Source organism: Grammomys surdaster, unplaced genomic scaffold (assembly GCF_004785775.1).
Source record: "Grammomys surdaster isolate TR1022 unplaced genomic scaffold, NIH_TR_1.0 62, whole genome shotgun sequence".
Taxonomy (NCBI): Eukaryota; Metazoa; Chordata; class Mammalia; order Rodentia; family Muridae; genus Grammomys; species Grammomys surdaster.
In genome coordinates, this window is record NW_021604564.1 from 2,797,502 (window position 1) to 2,807,623 (window position 10,122).

Below are 10,122 nucleotides of genomic sequence, written 5' to 3' on the forward strand. Positions count from 1 at the left end.
ATCCAAGTATCAACCATAGAATGAAGAAAACAAATTATTTAACAAAATTTGAACATCACTTTTTGTATTTCATAATACTCATACAACAAAGCAAAAGTGACTTTAGCTATATTTTGAACAATTTTCCAAATTTTGTATATGGTTGACACAAGGAAAAAACCAAGTCTCTATTGAGATTTTTACTTATGAAACAACAAGAATATCACATTAGTCACCATTACTGATCTTCCTTTGTATTAAACAGTTTATTTTCCTTGCTGAGAAATACAATGCTGGGAGCCGACTCCTAGCAGAAAGTGGCTATCATCTTGCAGCTATCTCAGGCCATATACTCTGACAAGAGACTTGTTTTCAACAGCCCACAACAGCTGAGCACACTCTGATAAATATCTTGTTTTTTTTTACTTATCTTGTTTTGTTGTTTAATGCCTCCAGCTGCAAGGTACACCTGGTAAAGTGTCTTCAGCTGCATTCCGCTGCTTATGATTGTATATACTCATGATTTGCTTTCAATAAATGGGACTTGAACAGACTCTCTATCTTGTCTCCATTCTTTGTATCTCTTGCCCCTCCATCCCCACTCTCTCTCTCTTGCTAGACTCTGTTGACTGACCCTAGTGGGCCAGGGACATAGTGGCCCCCAAACATGGGGCAGAAAGGGTCGAGACATAATGGTGCCTCAAGTTTGGAGCTCCAGTAAGTGGGATACAGTGGGAATTGGAAGTGTGCATCCTCACTCCTGCACTGGAGAACCTGTTGACTGATAGAGCTGGCTTGGTCTCGGCACTCAATGCGAGGCAGCAAGAACGAGAGACCAAGTGAGGGACATTACTGGAAGAAGGGTTTGCCAAAAATTCAGAAGTGAATGAATACTAACAAATAGTAATAAAAATGGGGCAAGAACTAAGTCAGCAGGAACAGGTGAAAAAGGCGTTAAAGACATGAGGAGTAAATTTCAGGCTGCTCTGGGTCAAGAGAGCCAAACAGATAAATAAATAGAAGGTTGCTCTAGGCAGAGAGCTGAACAGAAAGATAGTGTTAGTCAGTTGTATTAGATTTATTTAACTTTTACAATGGGTGTGATTCTGAGTTGTGTAGTTATATTTGTCCTCTGTATAAAAGGTCAATGTAAAGACTTTTCTGGTTACTGGCTCAAGGATAGGCAGATTTGGGGAAAAAGGTTTTTCTATGTGTTTTTCTGATGAGGTCATTAAGGTAGTAGTTATATCTTCCAGAATTATATGGATCAGACATGGCAGAGGTAGGCCTCCAGAAGAATAGATACCAGAGAATCAAACAAAGAAATTATCTTGATACTAAAATTTATTTTGAGATTTGTATATTACAGAATATACAGCCTTGGTGAATGAATCTTCTTATCACCTGCATGTCCACTGATGTCCTGGATTTCCAGCTGGATGCAGTTAAGACAGACATCAGAGCCTTTTAAATTTACCCTTACCGTTCATCCCTCTTCTAATATTTCAATGCCCATATTCAGCTTGAAGAAGTTAATGAAGAGTCGGTGCTCCAATTCCCTGGACTTAGGGACTGAGGTGGTTAATATTAGGCTGTCTTTCTAGGGAAAAATAATGGTTTTATTGGAACAGGGAGGAAGAGCTAAAAATGATTACACAGCCATAATCTATTGGTAGAAATCTGTATAATTGTTACTAAGATGAAGTTATAATTTATTAAATGGTACAACAGATAGAATCCTATTCAAATGAAACCCATACAGGTCCATTATTACAGGCTGGAAGTAGGGGACTTTAAAACCTCTGTCATCGAGACTGATGAGGATTAACCCCTAACTTATGTGCTGAGCCTGATAGTCAATGATGGGTAAGAGAACACCTTAAGACCCTTGCCCCTAGCTGGGATGCCTCACCATCCTAAGTCAGGAGCTCAACCAATGGCTGTTGAATATCCAGACAGGAAAGGAAGGCTGGGGTCCTTTGTTCTGACCTAAGGCAGGCACAGTTTCTGTAAGTTTTCCCAGCCTTCTCTTTTGAAAAAAATTTAAAAAGGGGGACCTGTTGGGAGCTGACTCCTAGCAGAAAGTGGCTATCATCTTGCAACCATCTCAGGCCATAAACCCTGATAAGAGACTTGTTTTCAACAGCCACAACAGCTGAGCACACTCTGATAATTATCTTGCTTTTCTTACATATCTTGTTTTGTTGTTTATTGCCCCCAGCTGCAGGGTGCACATAGTAAAGTGTCTTCAGCTGCGTTCCCCTGCTTGCACTTATATATACCCATGATTTCCTTTCAATAAATGGGACTTGAACAGACTTTCTGTCTTGTCTCCATTCTTTGCCTCTTTGGCCCTCCATCCCCACTCTCTCTCTCTTTTGCTAGGCCCTGTTGATTGACCCTAGCAGGCCAGGACATAGTGGCCCCAAAATGTGGGGCAGAACAAGTCATTGCAATACAACATTTTCATGTATCACGAAAAGTGGCCTGTGCCTAGGAAAACATTCATTAAAGACATTTTCACTTTATATCTGGGTTGTGTGTCTGTACCATTGGATGGTAAGCATGAGTGTTTATATAACATGTGAACACTAACTAAATGATGCACATGACAGTCTATCCCTTACTTCACTCTACTTGTGATCTGTCTTGGGCAGTTTACTGACCTTTTCATGCCATTTCGCACTATAATGCTCCATTATTATGCAATGTAATATTCTGTTAAATTTCCTCCAAGACAGCATTTCTATAGTTCACAGTATACAGTTATTCTAGGAGGTCACAAATTCTCTAGTGAGCCCATACCATTTGCTAAATGTGTATATCCATGTACACACATGCACACACACGTTTAAAGGGTAAAATTAAAAGGAGGGTGATGTACTGCAGGACTTTAATCCCAGCTCTCTTGTGGCAAATTTAAAGGCCAGCCTAAGCTATTGAATGGGACCATGTGTTAAACAGAAAATCTGTATACAAGTGGAAACTGCAAAGCATTGAGTTCCATGCAAGGCTGCTTCTCAGGACTGTAGTATTCTATTGTATTGGTGCCAAGAAATTGGTCTGTGTGACAGGGGTACAATGGGGTCAGGTCATCAGAATCCTTTTAGCTTCAAATTAACTGGCTAAAAATGAGAACTTTAGTCTTTTAAAATATATATTTCATGTGTTTTGTTAAAACTATTTTTAACTAAATTGTCATGTTGTTTTGACATTTGGAAACCATTAATGCTTTCAAGTGGCTTTCATAAGATAGGGCTGCTGACTTTCTGTACTGCATCATATCCTAGTATTACAGTAAATACATGTATTTTACTCTCATACATTTCTTACTGAGTCCATTATTATACTGTAATTAATCCTTCAAGGCAGAAACAGAGTTCCACAACTCAGTAAGTAACTACTTTCCTTTATATAAAACAATGAACCTGTAGCATTAGACTGTCAACTGTGAACTGGAAACTCCTCAAGTGGTTCACAATAGCATCTGTATTCTCATTTTTTAATTTTTAGGAAAGTCTCTCAAACCTCATCACATGCTTTAGTTTAAGTTATTTTCATGAATCTTGATTGATGTAGTAATTCTGTCTTCAGAAATGGACAAATGGATTATATAATTGTATAATCATATTGGTTAATTTTTTTATTATACTAAAAATACCTAATTTTATGTTTATGAGTTAAAAACTTAAAAATCTTAAGATAGATTTAACATTTGAAACATGATCATGAAGGCAAAAATTTTTAAAGAAGTACCAATTCAAATATAGTCAATTTGACTGAACACTACTGTGTATGTCAGATAACATTTGCAGCTTAACCCATTGAATGCTTATATTTCATCTTGCAGTGTTGAAAAGTGTTATTACTTAGATATTACAGAAAATGAAAACTGAGGCACAGAAGAGTTAAATAATTTAAATAAGGAGGGTACAGTTTGTTCAATACACATTTTTTTGTTTTTGTTGTTGTTGTCTGTTTTGTTTTTTATCTATTCTGCTATATAGAGGGAACCAAATACCCCTTATTTGAAAAAAGCTATTGTGGATTCTTTTGTTGTTTGTTTTTTACTTTTTTGTTTATTTGAAATTTAAAACCATTTTATTTTTCTAAGGTGGCAAAATGTTATGCAAATATAGGATTTCAATGTAGGAAGTTCTTCTATTGAAAGCCTCTGAAGTTCAGTTTTATGTTATGTAACAGAGGACAGTGATGAATTTGGAGTGGGACTTGATGATCTATGGCTTCAAAAAAATCCTTCTCTAAAAATGTTTACCGTTTTCAGATTACAAACTTATTAGAGCATTCATTGAGCAGCATCCATCTTACAGATGTGTCTCCAACCCTCTAAATTAGCTAAACTGAATTCAATGTTTTGATCCAGTTTCCCTGGCCTCATCAGTGCTAGATCTAAAATACCAGATTAGTTCATGGCCATCAGGACTTTTATGTGGCCTTGAGATGAAAGCCATCCAGCTAATTGATCAGTTCCAACACTGTTCTCTGGACTTTAGTATCACCCTCAGCAACATCATCAAATCAAGCCCCACTAATGACATCAATTTCATGTAAGAAAAGAAAATAGTAGTAGTTATTGTTGTTGTTGCTGATATTGTTTTTCTGGCCATTTAAAAAGCTCATAAACATTGAGCCCCATCATGGTTGTATTTCTGTATGAGCTCAAACACAATAACTCTAATGAATAAAGCATCAGTTTTATTAGCAACTCCACTGGTACAAAGTGTCTTGCCTTTCCTGGAAGGAACCAAACAGTAACACACCCTTCAGAGTCTCAATTCCAAGAATAAGAAACTTCTATAGGAATAGTAGTTTCATCTACTTCTCCAAATTTCTAAATGGCCACCAGCATCACTGTATGTGACATCAGATTTTTGCTCCACTTGCATCATGGTAACTGTTGGATCAATTTTAGGAGGTAGAAAAATATGAATTTGGTAATTGTTTCTGTCCATATCAACTCTTATCCCTCTTTCAAGTGTCAGTAGCTGTCATCTGATCACTGAGATACACCACAATCTTGGAAAATTACACTGCTTCACACTTTTTGATGTTTTAAATGAGCATCAATTATCTTCATACAGTTAACAATCTGTAAAGATTGTTCACTATGAAGTGTTTGCTTTTCTGTGGACAAATTCCATAGAGAGGGCTGGTGGTGCCAGGCCAGAGAGTTAAGCTGTTAAACGTCATACTCAACTTGTTTGATTTGCCTAGAGTAAATACTCTGACTTCTGTTTTCATTAGCCCATTCAACCAGAGCACAGATGGGCTTGTGGTCCTTCTCATCTTCTCTGGTTTTCTGATGCTTAGAAACTAGGCAATCTGACATTTTAGAAGCCACAAGTGCTTCAGAGTTTACAAAGTACCATTTTTACTGCCAGTGTTCTCTTGTTTATTTTTAATACTATTTTAAAGAAAGAAGATTTGCACAGATGTTCAGGTAATACAAGGCTCATTTTATTGTGTAATTAGAAACTTTTGTATATATACTTAACTATCAAATGATAAAGTAGTTTTATATCATACATAAAGTTAAAGAAACATCTGAAAGAGTAAATTCCATTTGAAAAAGATAATCTATGTATTAGAAAGAATGACATTAGGCATTTGCTACAACGCTCTTCATATTCATTTATGAAGCCTCAATGCTGATGAACAAGAAGCATTGAATCTAATTATGTTCTTTGGCAAAAACCTCAAAGACAGTATTCACTCAGGCTGCAGTGCATGCAGTTGTAACATTTAAGTCACAAACTTGCCTTGATATGTTTATTGTGTTCTGTTTTGTTTCATTGATTCTATGATTACTTCTACAAATTTCATACTATTTTTCTGAAATATTTCATCTTCCAGGCCTGAGATTAATGTTCCCTAATTAATTAGAAAGAATTTGATTTTATTGGAATTGTCTATAACTGGGCAATCAATAATAGTTCCTTGGGATATTTTGTTGATTAAGAGCTGTAAACAGGTGAGAAAAAGCAGATATAGGGAAGCTCTCAAATCTACTCTGTTCTGTGTAAAAACTGACCTCACACTCCCATGGGAAAAGTTCTCTGTATACCAAAAAGAGAAGAATACCTTACTACCAAAGCTTGAAAATCAATTCAGAAATGAACCTGAAGAAACAGACTAACATAAATACTATATTCCTCTATTTCCCTCCCATAAGTCTCCTGGTCACTGTTTATATATATATATACTTAACTTTTGTATTGTTTCTTTATGAATTTTACATAATGCACCCCAATCACACTCATCTCCCTGTCCCAACATATCTGCTCTCTGCCCTTGCAACCCCTGCTGCCAAAAGAAAAACAAAAAAACAAACAAGAACACACACACACACACACACACACACAAAAGCAAAACCAAAACAAACGAATCAAACACCAAACCAACCAACAAAAAACATCTTGTTGTGAAAGCTGTAGTGTGTCACATTGTATCCCACAGTATTTATTTTTTACTTTTTATTTCAATTGCTACCCCCTTCCCAGTTTCCCCTCCACAAACCACCTATCTCCCCCTCTGTCCTCCTACTTCTGTGAGGGTGCTCACACACCCACCCACTACTGTCTCGGTGCCCTAGCAGTATTCACCTTTGTTCACACTTCTTTCCTAACAAATCTTCATTATAATGACTCATTGGTCTGACTGAAGGCCTGTAGTGTCTACTATATCAACAACACTAGACGTTCACCAAGACTCCTCTAGGATATCCTGTTCTTGCCCTGTTGTCATAGAAATACTACAGCTTTGATTCTACAGGACTAGTGCCTTGATATAAACCTGCAGGTTATAGGTGGAATAGAGGTTGGGGTGTGTTAACTTTTGCCCTGGACCTGGGCCTGGGTTATAGCTGAGTTGTTCAGTCTGCCAGACCAGATCTCACATACACTCATGACCAGGGTGATCTCTTCAGTACTGCCCTTACTAGCTCACCTAATGCCACATCCCATGTGGGGCAGAGTTAGCTCTCTCATTCCTCACCTGTGCCCACACCTTTCTTCAGTTGCCCATGTTTTCATATATAAATACTGAAATCTTGCATATATAAATACTTGAAATCTTTCATATATAAATGCTGAAATGGATTCCATGGTTTCATACTCATTCCCCCAGGACTCACCTTACTCCATGACAGCTTATTTAGAAAACCTTCCTTGAATAATATTCTCAATTCCCACCTGCTCCTAGACAAGTTTATACCTTTTTCTAATTTCTTCCTCAGGATTCTGTGTTTAGCCAAATTATCCCACTGGATATATTTGCTGAATTATTATTTTTTTTAATTTCTCCACAAGTAGATTGTTAGCTCCTTTCAGGAAAAGAACTGTAGCTTCTAGAGCAGAGTGTCTAGCATTTAAAAGAGATGTTAAATATTTGATAGGATTAAAAATAATGATGAGAAAAAGGCTGTGGATCTTATAGCACCCTTGGCCACACCTTTTCTTGTCCCTCCTCTACTTATCATTTTCTTTCTAAATGTTGTCTTTTCTACTTCCTCACTTAGACTGGTAAGGTAACTGTGTACACACACACACTACACACACACACACACACATATATGGAGGAAAAATAATGTTTTCATTTATCTTTACTTGAGTTGAATCGTTATAAACTCTAAAACATATTGGTTGATATTCTTTTTCTTTCTTTATTTGTTTCTGGATTCCTATAGCGTTTTCCATATGGCAATGTCTCAAAGTAATTTCATGTAAAGATTATAAAACACTTTGTGAAACACATGCTTTATATAGTGGCAAGCCTATAAAGAGGCTCATTTGTTAAAGTAGTATCTCTGTCCCTTCTAATTTTGTTAGTTATTTGAGAATTTTATATATGTTTTAATCAACATCTAAGTATTCATAGATTAATGTTATTTCCTTACCCACACATTTCCTCCACCAAGACCAATTTGAACTGCCAGAATCTATGTACACAAAATTTTCACAGATAGTCCAATGAGCAAATATTTTGTTGTTGCCATTTGTATTTTTAATTGATGAGTATTATATCAACCTTTAAAATCATCATAGTGTACACTTAATAAAAATATCACAAGTATCAAATTTAGAATACTGTGAAGCATCCATAAAACATAGTAGTTATCATGGATACTCTGAGTGGTTTTCTTCAATTGTATCAGAACAGTATGTATCTTTGGTTTACTTAATAAGTAAATCAGCTAATTACAACTCATCTGAATGCTTTGGAACATAGCAAGCTTTGCTTATGAAAAACTTTGTTTAGTTATTCTAATGTTGTTTTTAAGTATAACTATCTTACCTGGGAGACCTATTCTAACTCAGGTAGCATTTGCAGGTTGGAATATGCTACATTATTTTTTTGTTTCATGTGTTCATGGCACATAGCACTTTAAATTTAATATATTTGTAATTTCCTCATATATATTAAATGATCTACTTATTTTTACTTTCTTCTCTGACTGACAAGCTCATTTCACTTTTATATTTTTGTTGCTAATAACTGTAATTCAGTAGTCATAGAAACTAGAAATTGTTGTTCTTTTTTGACAGAATGTGTTTACTTCTACCTTTATTCTGCTTTAGATTACATGAGAAGACACTTTGTAGGTGACTTATTTGCACAGTAAAAAATGAGTTTCAAAATTATAATTAAAAAAAAGAGCTTACCTGCTAATCATAGACACATAAGTCAATACAGGTCATTTTGATGGTCCTCTTGTTGACAGAAGTCTTTTCATATCATTTAAGTGCAGTTCAATATTTTTCTAACATAACTTTTCTATCGAATTGAGAAATATTTATATTTTATGATGAGAAAGAATTTCAAAATTAACATTGAATGGCAAGTTTATAAGCAATTAAGTATTGCAATGTAATACTTATGCCCATAGAGGCAATCACTTTTCTTTCTATATCAGAATACAGTAGATGTCCTGTGTCAAAGCAGCTGCTTTGGTCTGAAGCTTCCTGGTACTGGGTATCCATTAGGAGCTCTTGCCATGCCATGTATTCATCTGTTGGTAAACAAATGTGTCCTCTGCTAACAGCTCCAAATACTGTTCTTGGCTTCTTATATTTCTGGTTAGAAATAACTCTCATTTGACCAGCACCATTTATTGAAGATGCTTTCTTTTTTTCATTGTATATTTTTGATTTCTTTGTCAGAGATCAACTGTCCATAAGTGCATCGGTTGTTTTTTTTTCTGGGTCTTCAGATCTATTCGACTGATGAACGCATCTGTCTCTGTATCAATACCATGCAGTTTTTATCACTATTGCTCTGTAGTATAGCTTGAGTTCAGGAATGGTGATTTCCCCAGAAGTTCTTTTATTGTTAAGAATTGTTTTCACTCTTCTGAGTTCTTTGCTTTTTCAGATGAATTTGAGAATTGCTCTTTCAATGTCTTTGAAAAATTGTGTTAGGATTTTTATGGAGATTGTGTTGAATCTGTAGATTGTTTTTGGTAGGATGGTCATTTATACTATTTGAATTCTGTCAATCCATGAGCATGGGAGATCTCTCCATTTTCTTAACAAGGTATGAACCTAAGTGGATGTTTTAAGTATTAGCTTTGTCTGGTAATTGTCATGATTCCTTCCTTAGAGCAGCAGTGCTTTCCCACAGAACTGAGGAAGGAAAGCTGGTTTTCTATACTTGTAGGTAATGATAGAGGTTCTCAGAGCCAGAAGACTTGTTAAGTTTGAAGTGTAGTTACTAATGATGGAAAAATAGATAAATCTTTTCACTGCCCTAAATTCTGAGTCTCATATATAAACATTCTGCTTCCTTTATTATATATGCTATTGAATGTCTGTCATTGTGTCAAAAATATACACCTTTCTTGTCTTTGTGTACTCAGACACTTCTTATTTTTTCTACCACAAAGACTAGCCAGCCTTCTTTCTAACTTTTCCTCACCCTCAGAAACACAGTTATTCTCTGTTGTCATCAAATTCTGTGCATCTCAGCTTGAACCTGAACTGTCTGGATGCTCAATACTTATATGGCATGTGTGGTACCTGCCTGGTTGCTTCCTTTCTAGTAATTCACTTTATCTCCCTAAGTTACTACTCCACATTTCCTTCCTACGTAAACCATGGGTTACCTACTCCAACAAATGATTTTAAA

The 10,122-nt window shown here is 35.8% G+C and overlaps 1 pseudogene; it reads right to left on the minus strand.

The window, feature by feature from the left end:
- Nucleotides 1-4,285: 4,285 nt before the first annotated feature.
- On the minus strand, nt 4,286-5,338 carry LOC114612831 (annotated as a pseudogene).
- Between the last annotated feature and the right edge of the window lie 4,784 nt (nt 5,339-10,122).